Here is a 13818-nt window from a genome sequence, read left to right as displayed (position 1 = left end):
CATTTAGAAGTAAGATTTCTCAATTTAACAAAAGTCAAGAGAGAACGATTATGAAAAACAGTATGAAAGTCCCTGAAAAAATTAAAAATTAAAAATACAACTACTATATGATCCAGTAATTCTATTGGATTTTTAAAGAATATGAAAATACTAATTCAAAAAGATATATGCACCTCAATGTTTTTTGCTGCATTATTTACAATAACCAAATTGTGAAAAGAGCCCAAGAATCTGTTGTTAGATGAAAGGATAAAGTGAGATATGAGTGATATATATATATATATATATATATATATATATATATATATATATCACCAGATACCAAGTTTGCTGGCACCTTTATCTTGCTCTACCAAGTCTCCACAACAATGAAAAATAAATTTTGTTTAAACCATTCAGTTTATGGAATTTGTTAAAGCAGCTCTAACTGACTAAGACAGGTTGATTAAGATTTCAGTTACCATGGAATATTAACTGCAATTGCATAAAGTACTAATTTCACTACTAGGTCTTCATTCCATAATGCTATGTGAATACCAAATGCATATCACAATCAGTGACCAATTATCTCATTCCTCTCAAAGTCTGCTGATAATCAGTCACTGTGCAGCTTGTATACAGTTCTTGCACAGACACTGAAGCATGCAGTTGTGTTGCCTCCTGGCCTACCAGTAATAAACCCACATGACATTTTCAAAAATGAATAATCAAAAGAGGGAATTGGCCAACAAAGATGAAAGTCCAACAAAGAAACAGTGAAAGGGCTGCATATGAAATTGGCTGTGATTAGAAGACAAATGCGTATGGGAATGATAACAAGCCTACTGTCTGACTCACTATGTAGCCAGAGAAACTTAGTGAAGGCAGACTTACCAACATAAATGAAGAGTGATTGTGTCTAAAAGGACGTCAATGTCCTAGAGAAAGTCACACCAGCAAATAATTTCACATTAAAGTAATTCTTGGAAATACTTCACAATGTCAAAGGACAAAGGACAGATGTTGGAAGCCAATCCAAACTTAAAAAGAAGATGAAATTTCCTGAGACAATAAAAGTGCTTACTCCATATTTCATTGTGTATCATAAAGACATATCATTGTTAAAAGATCAGAAGAAGGCAAGTACTATTCATGTACTTGGTAAGTTTTTTTTTTTTAACTTGGTAAGGTTTTAAAAAGAAATAAAACACTTTAATTCTCAATGTTTCTAATCTCTAAATTACAGTATACGAAATAATTCTAGTTCTGCTACTTTTCCTTTCCCTATATATTTATAACCAATAATAAAGAGTTCTTAGTGTTTGACAATATTTTTTAAAGACTAAACAACAATGCAATTTTCCCAATAAATATTAAATATGCTTAGTACAGTTTCAGGTTGTGCAATAATTTTTATAATTTTCAACTATTCTACAAAGACTTAGATATACACACATTTATATATAATATTATATATTTATATAAATGATATGCATTTGGGATCCCTGGGTGGCTCAGCGGTTTAGCACACCTGCCTTCGACCCAGGGCGTGATCCTGGGGTCCCCGGATCGAGTCCCTGCATGGAGCCTGCTTCTCCCTCTGCCTCTGTCTCTGCCTCTCTCTCTCTGTCTGTCTCTCATAAATAAATAAATAAATAAATAAATAAATAAATAAATAAATAAACTCTTTAAAAAATAAATGATATGCACTTATATAGATAGATATACTGCGACAGGCTAACTTATTAACATGCAAGTAGGGAAAAATGTCAATCTCTGTGCATTTTTTGACCGTATTAGTATAAGGATGGGAGTGACATGCAGAGTGACACACATGACTTTCTGAAAGAGAATGGATGAAGGCTTCAAAAGCCAATTGGCAAGATTTGAGAGAAGTCTATCTAATCAGCATTGAAATGATGACCCAACCATATGGTTGTCGGAGCAATATTTTCTTCACTTTCTTGCCTGTTAATGAGGAGGTGGATATAGGTTGAGTCCCAGGATAGGTTTAAAAGTTGTTGTCCTCGTTGTTGCTCACTCTCCTCTGGGGCAAGGGACTTTCCTCACCCACCCCGCAGCCAATCTTGGTCTGCTCTACTGTTATAACTAGTCCTGAAAATAAATAAATAAATAAATAAATAAATAAATAAATAAATAGTCCTGTGATTTGTCCTTAGTGGGCATAAGAGTCTGACCTTTCCCAGATAACAGAAATGTGTACCTACACTGCATGTGGAAAGAGGAAAATTCACAAGTGTTAAAGGCAGAAACTAGGATAATCGTTAGATTATTGACTAGTTCACTTGAGAGAGGTGACAAGATGCTCGAGGCTTCTTAAGAAAGAGTGTCAATCGCTGGACGGTTTAACAGCTCAGCCATTCCTAAACATGTTATGCCAACATTAAATACACTTGCACGTGATAGTAAAATGTCTCCATGTTGTTTTGTTTTGTTTTTTTGTTTTTTTGTTTTTAGTTTTTTCAGTGGTTCCTGACTGACCTAAAGGGGATTTTCGCTCTCCATAGGAAATTTCCCCAAGAAAGATAAACTCCTGTGGCAAACCAAACATAAAGCATTGACTTGAATTTGGGTTCTTATTTTCCAGGGTGGTTGTCTAGTTCTAATATAGGTAACTGACTAGAGAAAGTGACTCAAAAGGAGTTATATAAATATTTAAGTCAGGCCTGCCCCCCTGGAAGATTCCCTTGGCACTTCCATTGGAACTAAGCCAAAAAGCAGCAGATGATCTCAAATAAAGCAGAGTCTGCAAAGGATCTTGCTGTTACACAAGCCACGTGTGAGTCAGATGGAGGGCTCCAATCCCACAGTCCCACCCAGAAAGCAACGTGACCATGGCTGCTGAGCCAAGGGGCTCCCAAAGCTGAGGATAGACAGCTAGAGGATATTAGACAGGACACAGAACGCTGAATAGTTTTCAACTGAATAGGTTGAAAATATTAGAGGCTCATTTGATTGAGTCATAAGATATCACGTGGCACTTGTAACAGACCATAAAGGTGAAACCTTGCTTACTGGCATGGAACCACTCTCTCCATCCATGCCCCATGCCCCCAATCCCCATAGGTCTTTCCCATCACAGTTTCTCTGAAGCACATTCAAGCCCATACCCATCTGGAGATGTCAGGGAACTTTTGAGAAAGAGAACTTTGAAACTGATTGTTCTCTTGGTAAAGATGTCCAAGTCATTGCCCTGCACAGATCTGTGGAAGGAAAAGTTGCTGGGTTTAGCTTATGGAATTCGGGCAGTTAATATGGTGTTATAGGTGGGGCCCTTTGGATCAAGTAAATATACTGATGTTTCCTATGTATCTGGATTAATGGTAGAAATGTATGTGTTATATTTATTTACTTCCCTTGCCCATAAGTGCCAGAGAGGATTCTTCCAATTGGGAACAATTGCATATAAGGAAGAATTGTTGCGACGGGTAAATCTCTTCCTGACATTAGTCACAGCCCTAATGCTCCCTTCGCACTGTAAGTTTCTGTGACTAATAGAGTCAAAGCCTCAGGGCTTTGATACTTACCATTCCTTCCACCTTATAATATTCTTCTCTAAGATTTTCTTGAGGCTTCTTGCCAATTTGATCTTGGCTCAACTGTTACCTCTTCAAGGGTGCCATGATCTCCAATAAATATTAGCTCTTCATTTCTTGCATCTGTGATGTCTGTCACTTTCTATCATATCCCGGGGATTTTCTTTTAAATGATAACATGGACAGGGAGCTTATCTGTAATATTGACCAGTAAGTCATGGTTTCTTGAGCTGTGTCTCACGTATGACAGATATTTAGTAAATACTTATTTAAATGATGAAAGAATGTACTAAGAACAACACAACTTAGGCAAAATGAAAGGATCTCATATGTAAATGTGCAAAAGTCCACTGAAGTACTAATAGTAGTACATAGAATAAGCATGAAAGATTGTATTTTCTGAAGATGATGGCAGCAAAAATTCCCCCCCCCCCCCATGCTCCTCTTGCTATTCTCTAATCAAGAAGATGAGTCTATTTCTCAATCATACTGAAATCAATCTGGTTGAATTTTGTGATTGCTTTGTTTGGTTCAGGCTTTGTCCTTAAGCTGGCCTGAAATGTTTGCTCTCTGCTTCTTGGAAGCTAGCAATTATGTTTTGGGGAGGTTTTTTTGGGGGGGGGTTATTTCATTTATTTACGAGAGAGAGAAAGAGAGAGAGAGAGAGAATGAGCAAGGAGGTCAGGGACAAAGGGAGAGGGAAAAGCAGATTTCCCATTGAGCAAGGAGCCAGACACTGGGCTCCACCCCAGGACCCCGGGATCATGACCTGAGCTGAAGGTAGATGCTTAACGGACTGAGCCACCCAGGCACCCCTAACAATCATGTCATATGGGAAGCTACCTTAAGACTACCAGTCTCTGAGAAAAAAACTCCATGGTGAAAGCCAGAGGATGAGATGCCACATGGAAAGACAAAAATAAAAGGATGTCAAAGAGCACCAAGGTGCCAGACCTGTAAGTGAAGAAGACAACAGGGGATCCTCTGGCCCCAGCTGATGCCATGCAAAATGAGGTCATCTCACCTACCTGAGATCTTCCTAAATTTTTCATTCACAAAATTATGAACAATATAAATGTCTGTTCTGAGCTGCTAGTTTTTATAAGAATTCATTACACAATAACTGATAAATACAGCAATAACTAACATTTCATAGCAGCAGGCATTGTGCTAAGTGCTTTACAGGATTACACCATGTGTTTTTTTTTTTTCTACCTTCCTAAAGGGTAGGTTCTACAATTCCCCCTTTTTATCTAAGAACAGAAAAATCAGGGTTTGAATTTGGAGAATCTCAGTCCACATCATGCTCTTAACCCTACGTTTATGAAACAGCAGCTAAAAAAAAATAGGCAAGAAAATATCTAATAATGATTCCAGATGTGCTTTAATGATATATCAGCCATTTATCCCCAAGTCTTAATAAATGTTGACAACATACATGCAGCCAAGGGACCTCCATAGATCTTCAAGCAAGCAAAAGAAAGTATGGAGTAAGAGTAAGGTGGAGCATACAAAGGAATTTATAGCTGTAGTTTAGGGCAGTTTACATGTTAGCATTAAAAGGTAAAAGCATATTTAAATGGAACTAGTTACGAGGCATTTAATATAATAGTTTATAGACCAATCATTCAATTCTTGAACTACAGAATTTAAATTTTCATGAGCTTACCATTTTTCAAATGCCTCTATTTTTTGTATATATATTTTTATTATAGTTCGATTTGCCAACATGTAGCATAACACCCAGTGCTCATCCCATCAAGTACCCCCCTCAGTGACCATCACCAGTACCCCCATCCCCACCCACCTCCCTTTCTACCACCCCTTGTTCATTTCCCAGTTAGGAGTCTCTCATGTTCTGTCTCCCTCTATGATATCTATGATATTTTCACTCATTTTCTCTCCTTTCCTCTTTAATCCCTTTCACTACTTTTTATATTCCCCAAATGAATGAGACCATATAATGTTTGTTCTTCTCCAATTGACTCATTTCACTCAGCATAATACCCTCCAGTTCTATCCACGTTGAAGCGAATGGTGGGTATTCGTCATTTCTGATGGCTGAGGAATATTCCACTGTATACATAGACCACAACTTCTTTTTTTTAATAGTTTTTTTTATTTTTATGTATGATAGTCACAGAGAGAGAGAGAGAGAGAGAGAGAGAGAGAGAGAGGCAGAGGGAGAAGCAGGCTCCATGCACCGTGAGCCCGACGTGGGATTCGATCCCGGGTCTCCAGGATCGTGCCCTGGGCCAAAGGCAGGCGCCAAACCGCTGCGCCACCCAGGGATCCCGACCACATCTTCTTTATCCATCATCTTTCAATGGACACCGAGGCTCCTTCCACAGTTTGGCTACTGTGGACATTGCTGCTAGAAACATCGGGGTGCAGGGGTCCTGCCATTTCACTGCATCTGTATCTTTGGGGTAAATCCCCAGCAGTTCAAATGCCTCTAATTGTTATTGTTATTTTCTTTGGGGAAAAAAAAGTAAAATGATACTATATACTCTACAAGCAAGGTTGAGGAGGCTTAGAAGTCCACAGAATCCTATGCCGACTGACTTAATTGAAGCCAAAGGCACAGGATTTAATTTTGTTAATTGTCATAAATTTTTATGTGTTCCATATATGAGTGCAAAAACCCTCTAAAATGTATGGGAAACTATAGGTCTCCACAGTAAAGAATTCTGAGTAGTGGCAAAGGAAAATTGCACCAGGCAAAGTTAAACAGGCCAGGAAGACTTTACCCAAGACCATCGCAAGACGGAAGAGACCACTCAACAAAGGGTTGAGAGAAACAAAGGATTTTAAGAGTTTTAAGAGCTGAGTCAGGGGACCTCTTAGATCACCTAAGTTTGCTGACTGGATCCAAAGGATTTTCAACTTTCTCCCATCCTCAGGACCAAAGGCACTTTTATACCTTGGAGTGAAGTACCTACCAAAATCAGGCTTCTACCATCACAGAGACTAGGAGATAGGAGCACTATCCTCCTTGATGATTATATTCCAAAGAGATGGTTCCCCAGGTCCTTGAAGAACACATTGCCTGGGTCATAAAGCTGTCAAGAGACTTTCCAGGGGATTAATGTACATTCCAAAGGGGTCAGGGAAAGAATTTGCAACTACAAGTTTTCTAAAGTAAAAGCTCTAAGGAAGGGGAGACCACCATACTACAGTCAAGAATAAACTCATCTAAAGTTTAGTCAATCTGAGGGGAACATTAAAGACCTCATGATCAGTAGTATGTTGATTTATAATCTTTCTAATAGGAAAGCCAAAGTGTCCATTATTCTATTTTACATAATAAAACATCTGTGTGTGCTTGTGCCCTGTATGTGTGAAATGAGGAAACTATAAGGAGGGGATTTTAGTGAGGAAAGAGTTTGCAGACGCAACCTAGTGTCTTGATTTTAATTAAGGACCATCTGTATTTGGAATGCGAACCCATTGGAAACTTAACTGCTGTAACAATGATACAGATACTCTGAAAATTTTGAATCCTTTAAGAGCAGTTAAGCCTCATATTTGTTGGTCAGTGAGCTGATAGACCAAAATACAGAAATGCAGAAATTTTAAAGTCTTTTTATATAGTTGAAAGAACATTTAATGCCAGCTCATAAGTACTATAGTTTTCCTTTTAGATTTTTTTTTTTATGTAAAAAGGGGGATTCTTAATGCCATGGGTTGTGCAGAGCCTCTTCTGCTCCATTCTGTGCACTTAAAATTTCGAATAAGGCATTTCCTCTTAATGGCTCATTAGGTCTAGTATCTATTGAACCATGGGACATCAAGGGACAAGCCAATGGTTTAAATCCCTGCTAAACCTTTTTCCAGATCTGTAAACAAAATTACTTAAATTAATTGAGTTCCCTGTCCTAACTTCTTGTTGATAAAAGTGTTAAGAGACAAAGATTTAGGTAAAAATCAAAAACAAAAAATGAGCAGAAGATAAGTGACAATAAATGCAAAAACAAAAATTATTTAAAATAGCTATATTTAATAATCTGAACTTTGTAAAAAAAAAAAAAAAAGAGTTACCCACACATAGGGCTCCAGGCTTCTTTCAACGCATAGGTCTTTAATTGCTCAGAATAACTTTTAAAATGTAAAACTACTAAATTTTCACTTCCATCCACCTACTCGTTTTGTAATATGCTCTGGAATCTTCCATTCTTTATTTGAAATAGTTTGATTTACCTCTGATATCATCTTAAATCGGATGATTTTTTTAAAGAAAATTTATAAATAGCTTTTCCATTGAGTTTCCCTCTCCTCTTTGAGCAAACGTGTACACTCACCTTATATAATGTTCTAGCTTTGCAATCTATACAATTTTTTTTTGTAATGTGAATATAGCAAGTACATTGACAGAGGAGTTCTTGGATCATTGTTAAGAACAAGAAATTGAAGAGGAAAAACTCAGTGTAATTCCTATCTGAACGTTTATTCATTGCTCCTCTTTTGTAAATTCATTGATCTCCCTGAGAAATTCAATTTCCTCATCTATATAACAATAAAAACATTAGCACCTACTGGCCTTACAGAGCGATTGTGAAGATTACAGTGAAGAATGCCTGTGAATATTTGATACAGTGTCTGAACTCAAAAAAACGCTAAAAAGACTTCCTATTATAACTGAAAGGACTCAGAGTACAAGAAAACCTAGGGGATAATGTGGTTCAGTTCCAAGCCTCCACAATAAAGTGAATATCACAATAAAACAAGTCTCATAAAGTTTTTGGTTTCCCAATGCACATAAATGTTGTGTTTACACTATACTGTAGTCTGTTCAGTGTGTAATATTATTCTCTCTAAAAAACGTACATACATTAATTAAAAAATACTTTATTGCATAATTGCTAACCATCATCTGATTTTTCAGCAAGTCATAACCATCATCTTTTTGCTGGCAGAGGGTCGTGCCTCCATGTTGATGACTATCGACTAACCCAGGTGCTGGTTCCAGAAGGTTGAGCGGCTGTGGCAAGCTGTTGGAAAAAAATGGTGCTGGGAGGCATGCTTGACAGGATCGCCACAAACCTTCAATTTGTAAAAAAACACAATATCTATGTATGTAGCACAATAAAGTGGAATGCAATAAAATGAAGTACACCTATATTACAAACAGAGCAGGTAAATTTCAAATTATTTTTATATCTTCTCATTAAACTGTGTAATATTGTCAAGCTACCTACTGTACTTTGGGCTCTTCTAAAATGAATGTCCCTTTTAGAAATTAGAAGATTTGGTAAACATATAGGGTTATTAAAAGACACCTCAAATAAATTCCTTGTCTACCAATGGTAAACCTTTGCTCCTATGTTGCTTATTACACATGATTTAATATTCAACTGGCATAATTGAAGTATGAAAGTAATTTAGTAGTATGAAATCAGCAAAAGTAAAGTGAAATATACCCTCTTCAAAATCATTCTAAATTTGTATAATTCATGTTAAACATGAACAGAATATAATATAGTTTTATATTATTTTCAGCCTATGTTCTTATCAAAATCCTTTCCATATTCTTTTTATAAGGTGACTTTCTAGGAAAAATCTTTGGCAAGAAAAACTAAGCAGACTAATTACGGTTTCAGTGATTTAAAATGACATGGACAAAATATAGTAGAGTTAAAATTTAGTTTTGGGAATTCTTTACATTTTCTAATAAATATATGCAAGTGCCAATTTAAAATAATAGCCATTTATTTTTCTTTCATTTTTCAACTAGTCACACATATGTTTTGGTCTTGTATGCTTTTTTATCCTGTTAACAAAATAATGCATACAAATGTTCTATGAATCAAAATGGTACCTGATGGTGTAGGACAAAAAGGATTAATCATGCACCTGATTATTACTATCTTCTAATACCACTTCCCAAAAAGGTTATACTTTTATTGATTTGGGTTTTTGTTTCTCTAATGTGACACTGCAGTAGATCATATCTGTGTTCTCATCTTTAGCATATGCCTTTCCATTTCTTAACCATTTTGGCTAGGCCATTAGACCTGCTCTAGTCAATGAGATGTGTATTAATCAGAGCTGTTGTGTTATTTTCAAACCTAGACCTTAGAGTTTTGAGGTGTTTCATTCACATTCTACTTTTGCCACAAAAAGAATTTGCACCAAGCAGCATTAGATAAACTAAACCCACAGCAGAAGCCAAGCCCAAGGATATGGAGAGGTTGAAACGGAGCTGTCCAGAGGATCCCAGAGTAGATCAGCTAATCCCTGGGTGAACTGCTGACACATGAGTGAGAACTATATGATTGTTCTAAGTCACTGAATTTTGAGATGGTTTAATCTCCTTCTTCATGGCTCATATATGAGCCATGGCTCATATATAAATCATGACATTGATATTGCTTATTATAATACCAATTTATTAATATATCACATTAAATTATTACATTATATTTTAATTAATATTAATATAATTATTAATATACTAGTTGATCAGTTATAAATACATTATATGATGATATATTATCACATATATTAATGTGCTATTTACATGTTAATATAGAATATTTTGTCAGATGTTTATCAATTATAATATAATAATATATAATATGTGATATAATAATGTATTGTTATATGTAATTTATCTAACATAATATAATATTTAATCCATATAATATGATGTAATATAGCATAATATAATATAAATACTAGTCATAATATATAGATAATATATTATGTGTAGTTTGCATCTGCAATTTTTTAAATGCTATAACTTTTAGGTTTACTTCATCATTTCAGTAATACTGGCTTTCTATTCTGCAAGATGAAAATAATAGTATTGCTACTTTCTGTTTTCTCTCTACATTTAAGGACCCATTTCTTTGAGCTTTTAATCATTCCTAGGTTTACTATGTTTTTTTCCATGTCATGCTAAATTTACAAAGTTAAAAAAAAAGAACATATAAAAATAAGAATAAAAAGAAAAACATACACCAGAAAAGAACAACGATAAGAATACCAAGCAGTATGTTAGGGTTACGTTTCCTTTTGTATGCACACAATGTTAAGATCTTTGGGTCACTCTAACTAGGATTTTCCTACTAGCAGTGAATTATTAGTGTATATGCTTTTAGTATCTAGAATATCACTGCCTATGCTCACTAACAACTTGTTCATCCTAAAGTAGTTTTTAAACACATTCATAAAAAAAGAGCAATGGTGCAAATTCGCTTTTCCTCTATTTTTTTCCCCACCACTTATTTAGCCAATGTGGATACTAATAGAAGGTTGAGATCTGGCTCAGACTACAGAAGTGGTAGTAGATATTCATTTTCCCAGAGCACTGGAAGTTAACAGCCCAAGTTCTGTCAATCAAGAAGTTCTGCTCATGAATTTGATTCTGGAAAAAATGTGATACAGAGAAGGAGGCATTTGAGATGGCCTTCTAGGGGTCTCATGAATTAATTCAATATTCACTGAAGTCAGCACCAGGAAAACATTCAAACCAGACTTCTGATGAGATGAACTGAGTTTTTGGTTATTGATTTTTTAATAAATCCCATTTCTACTACATTAAAGAGAATTGGTTTCTTATATTCACAATTAAGTTCCTGAGTAGAATATTATTCTTATTTTATTCTTAAAATCATGGTTATTTCATCTGTGAATAGGAATGAATTTTATTATACAACCTCTATATTTGAATCCCTACATTAAGTATAATGCAGCTATATAACTTGGATGATTCTGATAATTATTCATTTTCAGTAAAAGAAAATTATAGATCATTTTAACATTTTAATAATTTGTATTCACACATTTTAGTGTAATAAGGAATTAAATTAGAGACAATTACTAAGTATTGTATTTTATTGTGTATTTATTGTTTTTTATTCATTTACTTATTTTTAAAGATTTTATTTATTGGGACGCCTAGGTGGCTCAGTGGTTGAGTGTCTGCCTTTGGTTCAGGGCGTGATCCCGGACTTCCAGGATCGAGTCCCACATTAGGCTCCTGCATGGAGCTTGCTTCTCCTCCCCCTGCCTGTGTCTCTGCCTCTCTCTCTCTCTGTGTGTCTCTCATGAATAAATAAACAAAATCTTTAAAAAAAAAAAAGATTCATTTGACGAAAAAAAAAGATTTATTTGAGAGAGAGGTGGTGAGAGTGAGCAGGAGCAGTGGGAAGGCGTTGAAGAACAGGGATAAGTAGGCTCCATGCTGAGCAGGGAACCCGAAGGGGCCTCCATTCCAGGACCCTGGGATCACAACCTGAGGTGAAGGCAGATGCTTACTGGACTGAGCCACCCAGGCACCCCTTTTCTGTTATTTATTATTTTAAAAATTTAAAGAAAAATGAAATAGCACTTAACTCACAAATTTGTAGTGGCCATACTCACATTTACAATTGCCATCAAACCCTCTCTCAACAATTTTTAACTTTTCTCTCTCTCCATGAGTAATTTATGAAAATTATATGCATTATAATTTCCGAGTAAATACACTCAAATTATATTGAAGCATACATATAAGTGATGACCTTAGGGATTTTAAATAAATTAGTAAGGTAGTTAAAAATTTAAATAGAATATTGTTATTAGGGAGAGGTTAATTTTTAGACCTACTAGAACTATATGTCACATTAATGAGGCAATAAAAGTTCTCCAATATTATTGCTATATTTCTGAAAATCTTTGGAATTTCATTCTTGAGGTTTAGTTCAAGGTCTATTTTGTGAGCTGCCATTATATTTAGTCTTACTACTTATATTGTTTTTCTTTGATTTAAATAGTAACTTTCAACTTAAATCATTTTTATTTAGCAAACTTGACTCAAAATTGGTTATGTGGTTTCCCAAAATTGAAACCACCTTTAAATGCTAAACATTTTCCAGGACTGAGAATACTCAAAAGGATGTATTGTAGGGGCATCTGGGTGGCTCAGTTGGTTAGGTGACTGACTCTTGATTTAGCTCAGGTTATGATCTAAGGGTCATGGGATTGAGCCCCAGACTGGGCTCCATGTTCACCAAGGAGTCTGATTGAGGTTCTTCCTCGGCCCCTCTCCTCATCACGCTCTTTTTCTAAAATAAATAAATAAACCTTAAAAAAAAAAAAAAAGAATGTAGTACTATAGCACCTGAAAACTATTCCAGGAGAAGATCCAGAAATATTTCAAAGAATGTCAGCATATTTAGGAAAAATGTACAGTCTTGTGACTGCTCACTAGTTTTTCTACTATGCTTGTGTTTGATTATCTTGAGGATAAATCTAATATATCCTTCACAATTACTAATTAGAAAAGACAAGTTTTCTTAGCCTGAATTTACATTTAATTTTACTTTTTAAAGGAATTTTTTTAACCTTTGTAAATTCTGTAACACTAACAAAGATGTAACTTATTCTTTTTTTGGCAATTTGCACATATAGAAACAAGAATATATTATTTTAAAAATAATAGTAAATTTCATTCATGTTGAGTCTGAGGTAATAGATTGCTATTTGTTTCTATACTTATTTGTTTATTAATATTCCTATAGATTCCCAGGGTTTTAATCCTCACTTGTTTTGATTTTAGTTTGTTTTCAATCCATAATTATATATTCTATGACTTGTGATATAAATAATTGTGCAAGGTAAATATAATAGACATGATCTTTTCCCTTATTGGAGCTTACATTTTACTGTAGGAGAAAGACAAAAAAGATAAGTAATTCCTCATGCTGATGAGTGCTTTGAAGAAAATAAACAGGGGTGAGAATGAGGTTCCTCCTCTAGAAATCTGAGTGATCAAGGAAATCTACCAGATTCTTGGAGAACAAAAAGACAATCAATCATTCTAGGCAACATAAGAATATTGAGGAAAGGCCAGTACGGATTGATCATGGAGAGAAGGTGTTTGGGAAGTAAAGTGGAGTGATTGCGGACGAGTAGCAGAACCCAGACCATGTAGGGTCCTGTAGGAAAGGAAAGAATTGAGATGGTTCAGAGTGCTCTGTCATACAACTTTAAATATTTTGGTTGCTTTAAATAACTTTGCCAAGAAAGATTAAGAAAGATATTGCGCAGAAAGGCAAAGATAATTTGCTTTTTTGAGCCTGTTAAATTTTAGAGATTAACATGTTGATACATATATATAATATCTCTTGTACAAGTGAATGAGCATATATAGACAGATGGATATAAACATATGCATACATACAAATGTATATCCTAGTGACTCATAAATAGAATGTAATAATATTCATTTGAAAAGAATATAATAGTAAAATCATAACATACTAGTATATATCAGTTGTCTGGATAAAAATCAATC

This window comes from Nyctereutes procyonoides, unplaced genomic scaffold, assembly GCF_905146905.1.
Source record: "Nyctereutes procyonoides isolate TBG_1078 unplaced genomic scaffold, NYPRO_anot_genome, whole genome shotgun sequence".
NCBI lineage: Eukaryota > Metazoa > Chordata > Mammalia > Carnivora > Canidae > Nyctereutes > Nyctereutes procyonoides.
Note: the sequence above shows the minus strand (reverse complement) of the source record.